This window comes from Rousettus aegyptiacus, unplaced genomic scaffold, assembly GCF_014176215.1.
Source record: "Rousettus aegyptiacus isolate mRouAeg1 unplaced genomic scaffold, mRouAeg1.p scaffold_m13_p_8, whole genome shotgun sequence".
NCBI lineage: Eukaryota > Metazoa > Chordata > Mammalia > Chiroptera > Pteropodidae > Rousettus > Rousettus aegyptiacus.
Window position 1 is genome coordinate 97,304,171 of NW_023416311.1, and position 19,199 is coordinate 97,323,369.

The 19,199-nt window shown below is 33.1% G+C and overlaps 1 pseudogene; it reads right to left on the reverse strand.

The window, feature by feature from the left end:
* Window positions 1-4,252: 4,252 nt before the first annotated feature.
* LOC107506581 lies at window positions 4,253-16,533 on the reverse strand (annotated as a pseudogene).
* Window positions 16,534-19,199: the final 2,666 nt, after the last annotated feature.

A 19,199-nucleotide genomic window follows, 5' to 3' on the forward strand; every position in this document is an offset into this window, starting at 1 on the left:
GGAACCAGTAGGTGTTCCAGATATCTTGTAGTCTGTCTGCCCCAGCACTGAAATCAACTGCCTCCTCAAGGAGTCCTGGTTCCTTATACTAGACACTAGTGCTCAAAAATCAATGCAAAATATTGACATTAGAAGAAACCATTTGAGGGATATAAGATAACTCTTTTTATTGTTTTGCAATTTTTATGAGCCAAAAATTATTTTAAAATAAAACAGTTTAAAGATATCAATGTTGGCTGTGTAGAACAATTACCCAAAACTTAGATGTAAAGCAAGATGAACAACTGAACACCCTACTAGAGCACAGACACTCACAAGAATATTACTCCCTGGGAAAAGGTATCTTTGAATTTGTTATTTGGTGTTAAATAATATTTCAAACGCTGTGAAATAGCTTATTAATTTGTAAATTATCTAATAGCAAATATATTTCAAAATGTTAGAGTTATTATAGATAAGACATTGACAAGTTCTGTCTGTATCTATTAGTAAATTCATTTCACCATTCCTCTGACTGAATGATAACCAACAGAACATTCCTTAGCTTCTTTGGACCAGCATCATTATCATACTGTTTTTCTAATAAAGGAGTCCAATAATTTTTGCCAAGTGTTCATTCAACTTTTATTTTTTATAAGATTTACGGTTTTAAGTTTTCTAAAATAAGATCTTAATAATTCTTTGATTAGTTAAGGCATTATACACCTATGAAAAGTTTTATCTTTTCCTTTCTAACATATTTTGAAAAAGGATGAAACTGGCATTAAAAATGCAGTATTTCTACGTTCACTGGTACATTCTAAATTCAGATATATTCAGAGTGGGGGAAAAGGAGTGCTGAAATTTTAAAATTAATTGACTTGCCTTTTTCATCCCCCAACTATTGTCAAATGATGCGATGCAACCAGTAGAAATGTCTTTCTGAGCCAACAATATTATGTATAAAAAATATTGAAGAAAATGTCATTTCATGTCATACAGACTCAGTGCAATCTCTGTTATAGAAACATTTCAAAAGTACAGTATTTGTCATAGAAATGAATATTAAATTTATTTAATTGAAAACATAAATATTCTCTCCAAAATTTTCTTTCCTGAGAAACTATTAAATCTGTCAAGGTGGAATTTAATCTCTCATAGTGTAGCATGTCTAATAAACTTAAACACTTTTGTGCTTTCTGGTGGAGTTCTGGAGAGTCGATACATGACGTTCCCTATAGGTCCCACTGAGATCCGGTCAAGAATGCCTCACTGCCACCATTACAAACCATGTGTCCTTCTCTCAGATGGTGAAACTGTTACTCAAAAGTAAACTATAATTTGAGACTATAGGAATTGTCACTGAAATATATACATAAATATTATATCTTGGTATATTACATATATATTATATATAAATATTTCATCCAAATATCACACAGATTATTTATATGTCTCATATAAAATCAACCCTCAGGTACAAGACTTGATACACCTTCATAATTATTTCTTTTCTCTTTTTCTTTTTATTTAATCGGATATGTGTGTGTGTGTGTGTGTGTGTGTATGCATTTTATAAAACAATAATATAGATTGGCTATCTAAGTCAGTACATATAGACACACGAACATGTTTGAATGTAAAATATAGTATTCAGTATTCTGTTCTTAACATATTTAATTAATATAACTAATCATTTTTTTTTAGATGGGCATTGGAGTTGATTCATTCTTTTTGTTTTAAGTGTTGCAAAGTACATTCTATATACAGATGACTATAAGAAGGTGCATTAAAGTTTTATATCACCTTAATTACTCCCATGAAGATAATATACATGTTTTAGAAGTCTATATATATTTTAAATTACCCATATTACTGTATTTATATATATCTATATTAATTATGCATAGTGTTGTGTATATATATGTGTAGTTTATTATATAATATTTTTAAAATCACAACTATTAACATCAGTGCTTTGCATTCTTTCTACCATTGAAATATATATATATAAGGCTATGTGAGAGATTTTTTGCTCACTTTAGCTCTCTCTTTTATCAGTCTTATAGGAACTCCTTATGCAGATACTTACAATATGCTTTATTAGACTGCAATTCACTAATTTATTCTATTCTAGAAAAGAGGAAAAATCAGTTTGATTCTCTATGAGTACATCAGAATATTTTTATTGCTAGCTAAAATAAAACTAAGGAAAATTAACAGTAACATGAATTTTGTTGATCTCGGAGGAAATTATCTCACATAGGATTAGGTTTTCTTAATAGCAAATACTAAGTATATGTTGAAGAAATAAATTTATTTGAAAAGGGAAATATAGTCACCAAAGCAGTTATGACATGAAAATGTGATAAAATGATGACAGGTTGATGTGAAAAAGAGGGTTTAAGCATATACAGAAAGTATCTTCAACCATATGTCTGCGTAATGAAGCCAGCGAATCATTCAAATTCTTTTAGCTATAAGGAAGCTATTGTGCTTAAAATAAGTATTCCTTATTTCAGTTTAATTTAACAGCTTATTTTACATATTACTATTTACCAAACACTATGACAGTTACTTTGTGTATGAAAAAATGACATCTACTTAAGATGCTGAATCTATAGAAAAATAGATAATTGTATGAGATAATTTTAATGCAGTTGTATAAGTTAAACAAAGAAAAGAAAGTAGCTAAAGGAATGGTAATTCATCCAACTTGCCACATTGTTTTTAACAGTGAACACACATAGATGTTTGTCATATGCCATATGTCGAAATGAACTACCTATATTCCTTTTCTTGTTTAATTTTCAATATAAATCCTCATGTGAATCAATTACTATTACCATTATTATTGCTATTTTGTAATATCCTTATTTTGTAATGAGGAAGATAAGGATCAAAAAGGTTTGGTGTCTTTTCCATGGTTCCATAGCTGTGAATGGTAGAGCACTGGATTATAAACCATGGCCATCTAACAGAACTTATAGAGATAACACACAATCCAAATCCGAAGCATGAATTAAAATCACTTAAGTGTAGGGAGTGGTGGTGGTATTGGTTAGTTGGTCATGTTGGCTGTATTGGTAGTAATGTTGATGCTGATGGTGTATGGGAGAGAGTGTAGTAAAAACAGCAAAAAATAAAATAGAGTGTTATTTTTGGAAATGTGTAAAGATACAAATTATTGTAGCATGTACAGGAAAGTATATATATTTTTTATTTGAACATAAGGTACTGTAAGAAGAGTAAGTTAGAAAGTTGGATAATTATGTATACAATGTAGACAATCATATGGTAATCTGATCAGAGAAGGTTCCTATATAAATTCTAAGAAGCTTGGTATTTTCCTAATAACATGGGAAATAATTGAAGTGCTTGAAGAAAGGTAGGGGAGTGGTCATACATTTGTTATTTACAGCTCATTCTGATCACCTCTGTTATCAAATTTATTGAGATATAATTTACACACATTAAAATGCATCTGAATGTATACACTTGCATAAATAACTTCGTCCTAAATGGTCCCTCCTGCCCGTTTACAGTCAAACTTACCCATTGTGGCCCCAAATAATCAATTATTTATAGTAGCCAAAAACTAGAAGCAATCCAAATATGCGTCAACAGGAGACTGGATAAACAAATAGGTATATTTATGCAATAGAAATTTTTTTTAAGCAATAAAAAAGGAATCAACCATCATGCATATAGCAACACAGAGGAATCTCAAGAACATTATGCTAAAACATAGAAGCCAGGCAGAAGAAAGCACTTTTACTTGAAATTCCCAAACAGCAAAAGCATTATAGAAAATAAATCTACAAGCATGCAAGACAATTTAAGGTAAGAAGATTGTTTAGATGACTTGATAAGAAAAGTCTTAAATATGGAAGTAATGCTAACTTTTGATAAGTATATCTGAATATTACATTTCCTGGAGTTATATAATTCAACTGGAACTAAAAACAAATAAACAAAACATTGTTTTGGAATTCAAAATACTTGAAATTCAGATTTTAATTTTGGTTTCACCAAAGAAGTAAAGCTGTAAACTCTAGAAAGTTACTGTATCATACTGAGATTCAGAATCCTATAACCAAAGTTTTACATAACTGTTCTCATTGAGCTTTAGTATGAAATGGCACGGCATGTGTTAAAGTGCTTGTAGTAAACTAATTTCAAATGAGTAGATTGATATCATTTCAGCACTATTATCTTATGAAAAAAAATCACTTTTACCTTTTGAAGAGCTGAGGAAACATCTATTCAGTGTTTACAAACCTCGAGAAGTCGTGATTCTTTTACTCCTCCGCCTCTGCCTGGCCAGGTGTTGAGATGGTGGCATGAACAAGGGTGCTGGCACGGACTGGTCACTCTGCCTCAGCTTGGATGACAGGATCAAGTGTGGGAGCAGGTAGGTGGGCAACTTGTGGCCCTCCAGCTTGACTTTGATGAAATGGTTGCCCAGTGAAAATTCCTCCTCATCCAGCAGTCTGCCCTGGCCCATATCACTCAGCTTCCAGACCCTCCCCAGTACCATAGTGGGCAGTTTGAATGTCATCAACTCTTTGGCATGGGTACTCATGCTCTTGCCATTGATAGGAGATAGTAGGTCAAAGATCTCCATTGCAGGTGGGCTTGCTCTTGCCGACCACCCAAACAACGCCATCAATGCCAGCTCCCTCACCACGGTTGTGCCCAAAGAGCCTGTCATGATGATGTCAAAAGCACCACCCTTCACAGCCTGGGAGGGCATCAGACACTTCTCCTGGGGCACCATTAGCTGGGTGATGTCCTTGGCCAGCACGTGGTCAACCACGTCCAGGAGCTTGGGCTTCGAAGCCTGGAGCTTGCTAAAGTTCGGGGTCTGCAAGCAATGTCTGCATCTTGGCAGAAGTTTGGGAAGTCACAGGAAGAGGTCTGATGCTCACGCTTAATCTTCTGATAAGTCTCCCCCCAACTGGTCACCAATTCTTTCTCTTTGCTTTCTTTACTGAAGACATTGGACATCTCCTTCTTGAAGGACTTGTTTATATAAGCACAGACCTTGGCCAGCCACACCCACTTGATCAGGTCATCGAATTTCCTGAGGACAACATTTGGGGACAGAGACTGGATGTCTTTGAAAAGGTCCTGCTCTTTGGCCTACAGAGCTTGTGGCTGTCGCAGATGAGGAACAGGTGGAGCCAGAAAAGCCAACGGACACCTGCTGCGCCGTTTCTCTATGGACAGGGCCCCGGGAGGGTCAATGCTGGGCAGCTGGACATATTAACTTGTTCTGGAATCCATTGCCAAAGGTGCTGACCTTGCGGAATGGGCACCGCGGGCCCATGACCCGTGGAAGCTCGTGGCCGAACACCACTCCGTGGTGACGCTGTGTATAATGGCAAAGAAGAAGTCAAGTCAGTGGTGTGCTCACCCCACTCCACATCCCTGGGAAATCTTGCTCAACCAGGTGCAGGGGGAAGGCGGTCTTACCTCCAGTACTGGCCCACGAGAAGCCGCATGCACTTAAAGTCAGTCAGTATCCTCCAGCTCTGTGAATGGAACTCGTGGAAGCAGTAGTTCTCCTCCAGGGGTAGCAGCTTCTGAGTGTACTGCTGTCGCAGCTCCTCAGCCACCATCTGGAACAGCTCTGGCTCCTTCTTGCAGCGTGTATCCTTGCTGACCCAATCTGAACATGCTGCCAGAGAGAGCTGGCGGCTGTGGGGCAGACCTGCAGCTTAGACTCGCAACAGGGAGCCAAGCCAAACCGCATCCACCTGCAGCCTTGCGGGAAGAGGCGGGGAGTGGTCTGCACTGCGCAAGCGCACCTCTCTGCCAAGGCGGTGTCCTCTGCTGAGCTGACAATTTGCTACTACAATACTGGGGAGTTTGTTTTTACAAAGGAATAGAATTTCTCCTACAAGAAGAGGATAAATGCTTCAGCATGATCTTGAGACATCTACCATTTTGATGACTACTGTGTGACGCCAGGAGGAGGTACCTCTGCTTTCAACAATTTAGAAGATACGAGTCAGGTGTTTCTATTGAGATTATTTACAAAAAAGATATGAGTCAGGTGTTTCTATTGAGATTATTTACAAAAAAAAAAAAAAAAAAGCTGCACTCAAGTAAAATTTTGGAGGAAAACATTACCACTAAAAGTTCAGAGACTCGGTTTATGGAGCTGTTATTTAAAATATAAGACCCTAACAAGGTGACATTACTCTTAAGAAAAAGTTAGGAACTAGGTAAAAAAATAAATAAATAAATGAACACACACACACACACACACACACACACACACCTGTATATATGAGATAATTCATAATTGATTGCATTTGTTTCTTAATTTATCATGCCTGACCTATTAATGTTTAGTAGGTAAAGTTTTATTATTTACTGTTTCAAAGTACTTTTTTAAAGAAGAATTTGCGATAATGCATTGGCCCAGACTCAGACCAAAAGGTGCCTTTATTGCCTCCATCAGATGGTCTGTGTTGAGACATACATTACATGGGAACTTTAAAATGCTCAAGTTTATTTAAATATCAATAACGGCCAATTTCATAGCAAACACAAAATATTTGATTATTCCCTTATATTTGCAACTAAATTATTCTGTTCTGAAAGACTTATCAAGTAGAATGAACTACTTGTAAATCTTGCTCTCCTTTATGAATTTTTGTTTTTCTACTACAGAATATAGTAAAGCTATGAATCATGGGTGTTTAATTTTAATATACATTAAACTTTTATAGCACATAATGGGATTCTTCTTATGTATTTTCACATTTCCCAGAAATGACTCAGTGGTATTATTTTTAGTGTACTTATAAATATCTAATAAATTCAATGAACCATTAAGAGAAAAAAATATTTCTTTCCTACTACCCCAACAGTTTTTTAATCAAAATGTAATAAAACAAAAAAGTTGACGGACTGATGGAAATTTGATACACATTTAGAATGTACAACACACTCTTAATTCGCATAAAAAATAATAAAGTGAAATGTCACTATATGACAATTTCATTGCATTGATTCTATCTGTAAATTAAACTTTTATTTTAAAAGTCCAGAAATGACATTTATGCTCTGTAAAAAATTAATATATTTTAAATCAACCCTCAGAACATGAAAAATTATCTTACATCAATCTTGTGCCACAGAACTTTTCTTTGATGATAGAAATATTCTGTAATTCTAGATTGTCGAACGTGAGTCACTAGTTGCAGGTAACTATTAAGCATTTGAAATGTGATCAGCATGACTAAGGAGTTGGCTTAAAATTTAAGTTTATTAAAATTCAAATTTTAAGTAGTTACGTGTCACTAGTGGCTATTTTATTGGACTAAACGATCCTAGATTGATAATGAATTACTTCCACATTCAACAATTATCTACAGCAGGTGATGAGGACCAATGAATATGATTTCTACTTTGACACAAGATCAATATTCTGTTCCCTCTCTGAACTTAAGCTCCCAAGAGAAAGTTGGCACATATTTTACAAAGATTTCCCAAGAGTCTTAATAAGCATAAATTGTTTATATGGTATGATGAGAAATTTTTTTCTTTCTGAGAATGGTATTAAGAATTAAAATCGCTTGCATTAAGAAAACCTAGCAATCTTATCTAAGGACTGAACTCCAGCCCCTCTACCATTTTAGCTTGTTTTGACTTTGTTCCTAGATATTCTGGCGGAGAATTTAAGGCTAAAAACCAATAAATAAGATTTTATGTTTGATTCAGGAAAATCCTGTAAGCCAGTGTAAGATAAAATAGTTTGATCATGTAGGAAAATAGCTCCCTTAAAAGGAAAAATTTTACTCATGTGGGCAAGCAATTTGATTATCAGACATGTTTGCTTATTAAGAAAATTTCCTGTCTGTGCTTTCAATCCTAAACTTTTATGTCAAAAATGTTTCCGGCCTCAATCAACTTCTTACATTGAAACTTGCTTTAAACCAGTCAGACAGAGACCCTAAATATTCTATGAAGATTTTCCACTGAAATCCCCTTCTGAGATTCACTAAGATTCTATCAAGGCAGAATTCTCCATACCTGCATTGGTTTAAACATTAGTTTGCTTGATTAGTAAGTTTTTTGGTAAAATTTAGTAGGTGAACATTGCACAGAGATCTTGATAGAAATTCCTTGTTAATAGCAGTTAAAATTCACACTTTGTTTTTTTCTGGAAAGGAATGAAAAGAAATTGGTATAGGCCCAAATCCAAAGTTAGCCACCTATTGTTTCATTCTCCTTCTCTGTAAAATGAGAATATTAATAATGCCAATATTACATGATTGTTTAAGATTTAAATTAACTGATTCATAAGATTCACTTAATTTTCTCTCATATAAACCCTCAAGATACATTGATCATTTTTAATATTTACCCAAGAACGAAATAGCTTATGAAGTTTAACATTTTCTCAAGTGAAAACTATTATTAAATGTTCAGATGATGCAGGGTTTACATATTTATATTATTATATTTATGCAGTTATGTAATAATTATATTAATATAAAAATAATCACTGGGCAATACCACAGTCACCTATATATGGAGTTTATTAGTGAAATGTTGAAAAGAAAAGAGGGAAATTGTGGAATGAATATGCTAAAGGCTGGAACTGATTATCTAGACTGACAAATGAGAATACATTTCAATTAACATTTGCCAATTATGGGAAATCCAAATTCTACTTAATCGACACCTATATCAAATCCTTTAGGACTATAAATTAGCCCCCTGGAACACATAATTCCAGGAAAGTTTAACAGAGGCATCTGTAATTGATGTGTTGGCAGTCTCGCCGTATGCCAGAGAGTGCATTTAGGTGTCACTAGGCTCTTTCAGCACTATTGGAGATAAACAAATTACCCAGTTGCAGATCGAGTTTCACAAAAGAGTCTTTTAAGTTTTTATGTACTTTGAGAAGATTTGGGAAGAATGTATAAGATTAAAGAGTTATACAGATAATGGTAACAGATTTTATAAGGCAAGAAACACTATCACTTATCCAACTATTTTTGTCTATCAGTGCAAGCTCTTTATCACCATAGAAACTCATAATAACATTATGAAATCATTTTATGCTTAGTGATTGCCCACATAATAACAAGTGTTAACAGCAGAGTCTAACTCTACTTAATATTGTTAGTGCAACAAAATATTTCATTTTCAAAAATACGTAGACTATAGTTCAGATGTAAATATAGAAGAGCATAATGGAAATTAAATGTAAGCTAGCTACTATAAGAAGGTAAGTGAACCCAGAAAATAAATACAAGGTTATGTATTTATTCTTGTTCTTATACCAATTAAGATATGTAAGCATTATTCTTGTATTACTGTACTATATTTATCATTATTGTCTAAAGAATAAATTCTAACTAGCTAATATGAACCTGAGAACAAATAATCCAACAGTTTACTGGCAGAGAGATGATTATGAAAAAATATTGCTTTTATCAACGAATCTCTGAAACCGACAGCATTTCACAGATGAAAATTTTAAAAATAATTTATTATATTTCCAGAAAATATTAGTTGCAAAAAAATGACAATGATTGAAGAAAAAGTAATATAAAGCCAAAATAATACTTGTACAAAAATTAAAATAGATGAACCATAACCAATAAAGTGTCTCACATCCCTAAATATTGTCTTCTATCCTCGTAATTATTCCATGAAATATTGTAACAATTGGCAAATTTTTATATTTATTTATTAGCTTAATTTTTCTTTGAATGTTTTCATATTATTTTCAGATAATAATTCCTAATACTTTAAGTTTTTACCAATTCTATATTTTTAAAGAATATTAGTGATTTTTATCTATTTAATCATGCAGATATTTTAATATTTTAAATAACAATAAAACATATGTGAGTGCCTTTGTAATATATCCATTTGAGTAGGCCAAACTGAATTCCATAAATCTCTTTTCTGTTAATTTTTCATTGGAATGGGTAAGATCCAGCAAGAACCTAAATCCACATCATTTTGCTTCATGACATGTAACATAGGAGTATTACAATGGCTGTACAGGAAACAATCTGCTCCTATTTGTTTAATTCTTTCCATAATGAGACTTGGACCTAATTTTGCTTCAGAATTTGAATAATACTAAGCAAATTTGGCTATAGGCCTAGAAGAGTTAATATTTTCTTTGATGGTCTGAGTATCTGGTATTTTCTCTATAACCGTGGAACCCTTAGCCCTTCAGAACCTCAAGTTTGGGGGTGGCTTAAGTTTAAGGAGATGAGCAAGCCCACATATAGTTGAGTAGTATAGACTTCTTGGTTATTTCAAGAAAGACCCAGTCTTAAAAACATTTAATTTAATTTGGCAGTTTTATTTATAAAGGGAATGCCTCTCTCTCGGTCTCTCTCTCTGTCTCTCTCTCTCTCTCTCCGTCTCTCTGTCTCGCTCTGTCTCTCTCTGTCTCTGTCTCTCTCTGTCTCTCTCTGTCTCTCTCTCTCTCTCTTTCTCTCCCCCCTTCCCTCCCTCCCTCTCTCTCTACACACACACACACACACACACACACACACACACACACACACACACACACTATGGCCAATAAGCACATGAAATGATGCTCAACACTACTTTGAGGAAAAAAACAAATTAAAACCACAATGAGAGACCAGCTCACACCTATCAGGATGGTCACTAACAAAAGAATAGAAAATAATGTGTTGGTGAGGATGCTCACATCATTGATTAAAAAAAAAACACACACACAGAAAGAAAGATAGTTCTTGCATATATTTTTATTGTTTCACTTCATCTTATTCAGTTGTTAAACATTTACCTTACACTTACCGCACAGGACTGCCCAAAAGTTATCTCATTCAGGAAGTTTTCCCTTCTTTCATTCTTTTTTTTTAGACAATTCAATTGTTTTGTATTAAATTTTTGTGTCCCTTTCAAAATTCTTACGTTTAAGCCCAACCTCCAGACTATATTTGGAAATCAGGCCTGTGATAAAGTGATAAAAGTTAAATGAGGTAAAATGTCAGCTCCCTGTTCCTCTAGGGACAGTGCCCCTTATAAGATGATGAAGAGACAGCAGAGCTCTCTCTCTTCACCACGTGAGGATACAGTCAGAAGGCAGCATTCTGAATGACAGGAAGAGGGCCCTCACTATGAACAGAATCTGCCAGTACCTGGATCTAGGACTTCTCATTCTCCAAAACTATAAGCAAAAATGTCTATTATTTAGATTATCTAGTCTATGTTTTTTTTTTGTTTTGTTTTGTTTTGTTTTGTTTGGTTTGGTTTTTTGTTTTGTAGCAGAGCCTCAGCAGACAGACAGTCCCAACTCCTGAACACTGTATATGATTCTCCTTAGTAGTCATTGGCCAGTTTTAATGTCTTTCTCAAGGACCTAGGAAACATCTTTTTTTAAATGTGAGCATCAAAGGACCTAGCTCTCCTATCTTCCAGTCTCCTGGAGAGGGTAGGAGCTTTAGTGTGCTCCTTGATTTCAGTTGTAAAATTACTTCCTGTCATGAAAATATGAGAAAATTTTCTGTTGGGTAAAATCAATTACCAAACACAGGTAGTCTACAGTCCTCCCACCCTAGCTCTTAAATTTCTCCAGTTGTTTGTCTCAGTGGAGTTGAGGTCAGCCCCACTCCCCTATTGCAATGATCTTAAAGTTAGACAGCAGTTTCAGATTTCACTCAAAAAATTCCCAATGTTTTGAACTAACAAAGATCTAAAAGTATTTTTTAAGTAATTTCTGGTCTCCAATTATTCTCTGACTTCACTATTTATAAAACTCAATTTAAGTCTAATTAATTTTTAAGATAAGATTCATGTAATCTCTTTGAAAATGTTCTGTTCTATTGCCTGGGCTATTTAAAGTCCATTCTTAAACCTGAGACATCTATGTAAGTTTGCATCCTCCCTGGGATATTTTTTACCAAAACGTTCTCTCTATCCAAGTTTTGGCTATTAAACGACCATCTAAATGGTCTATTTAATTTTATAATTTCAGAATCCTAGGATTACAAGCTCCCAAAACAATTCAAAATTCTTGAATTTTTTCCTTTATTCTCATGAATTTGTTAGGTTTTTTTAAAACAATATATTTTAAATCTTTCCATGGCAATGTGTTAAAGTCAACACACCACAAATTATTGACCTAAAGAAGTATGTTGGGGAATGGAAGGGCATTATTATATTGAACTGAAATTCAATCTCAGACACAAGTCTGACTATAAGGGGAAAGCTCATCCTTGGAGATGGTGGGTTCTAAAAATTTGTCTGTCTAAAGTTTTTTGGTTTTTTTTTTTGTTATTTGTTTGCTTTCATATGCTAGAGTAGTCCATGCCAGAAAAAATCATTTAGAAAAGTTACCGAGGAGTCCAAATTAGGTTCTGATTTTTCCGCAACCAATCAAAAAATGCTGATTGTTAAATATTGCATATTTTGTTGCCTTTTTGTTCTAAGATGACTATTAGATAATCTAAGTTATATCAAAACTTCCTCAAAATGGCCATCACAGTGCTAAGTTGTCATTGGTAGAAGTATGCAATTTCAAAAGCTAGAAATGCTATTTAGGATGATATTGAGAGTAAATGCATAAAGCATGAGTTTGAGTAGGGGTGAGGACTCAGCTAAAACCTGTGAAAGCAGAGACAGTTGGAAAAAATATGTTGCTTTTACATCTTGGGTGTCTATATTTTTACCAAATGCCAACTGTCACTATTCAATAAAACTTACTTTCTGTACTTCCTACTAAATGAAATAGACAACTCAATTTTCAGGGAAATAAAGAGAAGAAAGAAAAGAGTCTTGAGTAGTGACCCAAGGCAAATTTATCCAAGGCACACTAGTATGTTGAGATATTCTACTTCTTAATCTCTGGGGTCAGTTCGTGTCAGGATTCTTGATTAAAAAAAAAAAAAAAAAAAAATTCACAAATATAAAAGGGAAACAATAGAAAATAAAGATATAGGCCAGATTTCACCAAGGGACATATGATAATATGATGTGATCAGATTTGTAAATTATATACTTAATCTAAGGAATAAAAATAGTGACAAACAAAACGGCTGGAAGTAAAAGAGTATCACATGTGAGCACTACTAATGAGTCTACTAAGAGAGGACAACCAAGGACACACCGCTGTCACCACCAAAACCAAATTTATTACTGTGAGGTGTCAAGAGAGAACGCAGCACAAATTTTCTTTATAAATAACTCTTATTTCTTTTGAATAAATGGGGAAATGTTTCCTGTCACCAGGGGTCTAGCTTATAAAGTGACATTTTCGAGGTGGCCTGACAATGGTTTCTGACTGTAGCAGGTTATGGACTTATCATGCACAAGCATCAAAAAAAAAAAAAAAAAAAAAAAAGGAAGAAAGGAAGGTAGGAAAGAAGGAAGGAAAGAAGAGAGGAAAGGGGGAAGGAGGGAGGGAAGAAGATTAGTGGCTATAATTTTACAACATTTAAAGGCCAACAAACAATGATAATGTTGTTACATTTGCTTTTTAATGGTAATCTTACACTCACCGATGGGTTATTGAATTTCTAGTTGCGTTTTAAAGGAATAACATATATCTTCTAAAACAGGTTTGCCTAACACTAGGTATAGAGCTGAAGTTTGACCATCTTTAGCTTATCTTTTAATTCATAGGACATTTGAAAAATCCCTTAAAATTCTCCATTACTATTGGAGCAGTACTTTGGTTACTGGGTGATAAAAGGAAATCTATAGATGCAACAGGAAGTTGGATTTAAAGCTAATCTTCAGGTATCTGGGTAGCCACTTGTCGTGACTAGTGTTTTATCTGCATGTAACCAATAAGAATGATGTGTAGATTAGGAATTGCTCTCATCCCATTTCTGGTAAACCTCATTTTCTGACTATTTCAACAGGGAGAGGACAAATCTTATTCATGAAAATGTGATTTTCAATCTTTTATAAATTGCGAATGCAATGTCTTATCAATAAATCTTTATTCAAGTAACATAGAGTCCCAGCACTACCTCATATAATTTTTTCTACTATATTATTGTCCGATTATCATAAGGATCCAAAAGCCCAAGTAAATAGTAAAACTATCAAAAATTTCACATCAAAATCTCATTTTTACATAATTTTGAGATAATGATAAAATTGCTTAAAAGAAAATTATTAAGAAAAATGTAAAAAATATCCCTGGAAATAGACTTTTTTTGATATATCATCTAAACACATTGAAATTATTGTCACTGTAACTTCAAAGCATTTGATATTTCTAAGGAAAAATGATAAGTTCAAAGTATGTCTGAATTGATTGATTATGTAATTTAAAAGATCTAAATACATTTGAGATCTTCAGAGATAAAATTCTTTCAGGCAGTTGTTATACAAAATATTCTAAAATGTTTTTATTATTACTTTTCTGTATATTAAAAGCTAAGCACAATCATATTTATGGCTTTATGTAGAGAGTTTTATTGTAGTAATGTACCATTTATTGTCCATTTAATGATGTTTTTATACTTTATAATTTTAGCAAATTTGGCTTATTCGTTAGTATTTACCTTCAAATACTTTAGTATTTGGCATCCTTTGATCTGCCCTTTTTGTGTTTCTATGTTAATTCTATAGTAGTAAATCATTAAGAAAAAATATTTCAATTTATTATTTATTTGTGAACAATTAGTAGTAATAATGATATTTTTACTATTGCTATTACTTACTATGTCAAAAACCATTCATAGGACATTAATTATAGGCCTTTAAGTGTGAAACAATAAATAGATAAATAGACTGATTGGATTTAATAAGTAAAGTGATATCTTGAAAAAATGATAACGATAAAGTAAAAATGATTTTTAAAACTTTTCATTAACTCATTACATTTAAGCTTAACAACTTTAAATAAAAATAGGACTTTCAATAATATCTAATATGCAAGGCCTGCTAGATCTAAAGGCACTAGTGACTATTCATTTTCTGTATGCCCAGGGAAATGTGACACACAGATCTGTTCATGTGGATATTATGTGTACGTATGAAGTTGGTTAGGAGGCTTTTGGACCTTCTTTCACTTAAGTTCGAAATGGGCTTCATTTTCCCCAAGTGTCAAAAATTGATTATTTACAGTAACATGCTTAAGTATCTCCATTCCCCACTCCCTCTCCTCTCTACTCCTCTATATGTATACACAGACAGATGCTCCCCAACTTATAATGGGGTCACATCATGATAAACACATTGCAAGCTGAAAATATTGTAAGTTGAAAATGCATTGAATACACCTTACCTACTAAACATCATAGCTTAGCCTAAATGTGCTAGGAACACATACGTTAGCCCACAGTTGGGCAGTTATCTTGCATTTCATCTCAAGAGTGATCTCTTTTCTCTTCACTAGAAGAGGAAGACACAGATGGGCATTGTGTAGACATGATGGGATAAAAACACAAAACACAGTATCCCCAAAATGCTGACAACACAGTACACTGTAGAGTATTAGTTGTTTACTCTCATGATCTCGTGGCTAAATGGGAGCTGTGCCTCATTGCCACTTCCTAGCCTCACAAGAGGATATGCATAGCCCTAGCCCAGGAAATGATCCAAATTCAAATTTTGAAGTATTGTTTCAATTAAATGCAAATCTATTTCATACTCTCATGAAGCGCCAAAATTGTAAGTCAAACCATTGTAAGGTAGGAACATGTATGTGATCTCTTTTCTCTCTAACATCTCTATGGTTACTAATATATTTATCAGCTATCTAACAGCTATCTATCTATCATCTATCTGTCTGTCTATCTGTCTCTCTATCTATCTATCTATCTATCTATCTATCTATCTATCTATCATCTATCATTTATCTATCATCTATCATCTATCTATCTGTCTATTATCCTAATCTATCTATAGAGAGAAAAGTCCTAAATTGAGCTTTTAAAAATAATTTCATCACTGATAATGGACTTTATCCATTAATTAATGATAATCAATTTTTTTCTTTCTTAACTATTTTCCTAATTAATTGTAAATTTATCTTCTCCATGCCTCTCCATTTGTTCTCTAACATTTATTGCCAAGTTTACCATTTTAAATAAACCTCATCATTTTGAGTTTAGGCTCTTTTTGCAATCTGCTATCAACTTTCAATACTTTTACCTTTACTCTGTCTTTCACATTGCCAACAGAGGTTTATATTTGCATCATGTGCCAATAATAAGGCTTAATATTCTCAGCATACTTACATGGATGTATAACATCTGGTCCCATTCAATCTAATTATTCAGTATGATTTTACACATTTTCCTCATTTTGCATCTTATGCTCTAGTCATATGATTTATGTTTTGCTACCATAGCATTTATTTAAATCCAGTCAATGATTTCCAGAGGGCCCAACTACTTCTATCCTTAATATCCTATGTAGTTTCACGCTTGTGTGTCTTGGCTTATATGATTTCAGCTTGCTGGTAGACTTATTCACTGATGTTCCTAGAACAAAATCCTTAAAGTTCAAGCTGTAAAAATATTCATATAGCTTGACAAAATTCATATTCCCTCTTCTACACACCCATTGCGCCATTGCGTCTTGTTCTATTTTCGATCACGGCATTCTCTGTTGTACTTTTACTTGATCATTTCTTTTTGTCTCCATTTTTAAGAGTCAGCAATTCAATTCAATCTATCATAATAGATGCACACCCTAGACACTTCTGAGAATATACAAAATGCTTAAATTTATATTTTTTACAAAAAAAAACTTGTTCGAAGGAATCTGTCCAAAACCAGATTATTTCAAATAACCAAGTAGCATGAACCTTTTGGAATGTAATCCTTTCTAATTGACAGTGTGGTTGATTCTATAAATTATATCATTTTAAATATAATTTTTTTAATGAGAGCTTCATCTTTAAGAGCAAAATGGAAAGTGATCTTATGTTTTTATTCCATATACAGTATTTCTGTAAATTCCTCTTTTATCATTAAATTGTGTTAAAGGAAAGAAGCAATTGATCATCTATATGTGATTGTATATCTTCATTTTTAAGAAGTTGATATTACTGTTAAATATTACTATTTAAATAGCACTTTTATTAATATTACTATTTTTTTCTTTTCAATATCACTGCAGTTATCTGATAATCAATGCCATTTATAATTGCTATCAGCCTAGCAGATACCAGCTTGGCTTGTATTCTTGGTGATGTGACTGCCCAACTGTAAACTCTCATAATTTAGTCAATAAACTAAGAGAAAGTGAAAGCAGGCTCATGAGTCCTAGTTGTTGTGCGAAAACATGCACTCGCAGGAAAAATTAAGTATGAGCTTTGAAACGTAAAAATGGATGTCAACAACTTGGAAAAATATTGAATTTTTCTGGAAGAAAACTCTTAAAGAGAAAACACTTAAAAAAATTGCTGTGTTTTCAGAACTCTTTATTAGAAAGAGATGATACTGTCTGGAAAAAATATCTGTGTCAACGGCTTTGACCTGAAAAGTGATTCAGAAAAGTCAGACTCTGGTGAAGAAATTTTGGAAGAACTTCACCCTTTTATTTTTTCTTATTGTTTCTGTATTTAACTTTAAAATGGCATATTCTTCATATCTTTATCTAAATAAGCTTAAAATATCTTTTTAATGTGAACATTACTTTAAATCAATATTTTATACTGAATATTATATGGTAATAGTACCACAGACTTATTAAGCACTTATTAAGATATTCATTGTGGCTACAGTTCAGACTATAGCTGACATTCATATTAGTTACGTAAGCTTAAAGTAACATTTTTATTATTGAGATTTAGATATAAAATTAACAAACATACACAAACTAACAAGCATATATACACATACAGACACAGAAATGGATATTTTAAACCTATTTCGGTAAGAATTTGGTTCAGGAAGATCCTAGTTTTTTATTGCAATTTTCTACTGATGTTCTTGTTCTTTAATTTTCAGAATTAATGTTTACCTTTAAAAATTGTCCGTCAGGCTCAATGTTTATTCTCATAATTGTCTTTCCAATTTCAATTCTAATTGCAAAATCAAATATTTTGGGTAGTTTAATTATCATTGTTCTTAATTTTAGTGACATGACAGGTTTTGTGTATTTTTTTATTATTATTTTCTAAAATCCCTATTGATTCTCAGGGCTTTTGGGGGGAAGATTTAGTTTTCATTCAGAATCTAACTCATTTTTTTTTCTTTCTCTTGATTTGAGGTTAAAAATATTATCTCCAAAATTTAGGCATATACTATTGTGGAAAAATTGATGACCTTTTAATATATACCTTATAATAGAGAATTATATACTTCATAGAAGGTGAATGAGAACCTTTATTTTTCAAGTGAGAAATTTTAATTTAGAATTTGTTCATTACGTTTTAGCTAATGCACTATACCATGCACATATATTTCAGAGGAGATCCTCTGGTATTTTTACCTCAATTTTTCAAGTGGTTGCTTCAAAATCAGCAGTGGTTGTTTCCTCAGTTGTGGCAGAAACTGCCTGTTTGTTCTCCAACTTTTACTTTCTAGACAGAGCCAGATTTAATTTCCTACTCTCCCTATAGTTCTGGTCATGTGACTGAGCTGTGGCAAATAGAATGTCATCAGAATCTAGACAGATCACTTCTACACCTGACCCCAAGTACTTCCCATGTGTGATTGTCTACCTTCTTTATCTGACATGCTGGCTGAATTCAGAAGATTCAAACTTCTAAAGCAGTGTAAACCAAATTGGGGAAGTTGCATAGGTCCCTGAATGACCATTTTTCTGGTCAACCACTCACCAGAAAAAGTCATTTTGGACTTTAAATGAGTAAGAAAGAAACTTCTATTGCATTAAGCCAATGGATTTAAGTGTTAATTTACTTAAAAAAAAATAAAATAGCACTTTTCTTACTAATATAAATAGACTAAATTATTCTAAATTTTTTATCTTCACAGACTTATGTGTGCCTTCAATCCTCCCCTTGTTACTTGCAGCTCATCAGACATAAGGGGTGGGAATAAGCTAATCCAGTTTAGACTCATTCAACAAGGACATTAACGGAAAACAAAAGGAAAAACAAATCTAAAATAATTTTAAAATGCAATATTATAAAGTTTTAAAATACAAGATATTTATAGTCTAGACCCAGACCCCTTAGCTAGTATAATTTACCAGCAACATGGGTAATTCTATGTGAAATAGATGAATAAGTCTATCTATATAATAATGTCATTCAATCATTCTCAAAT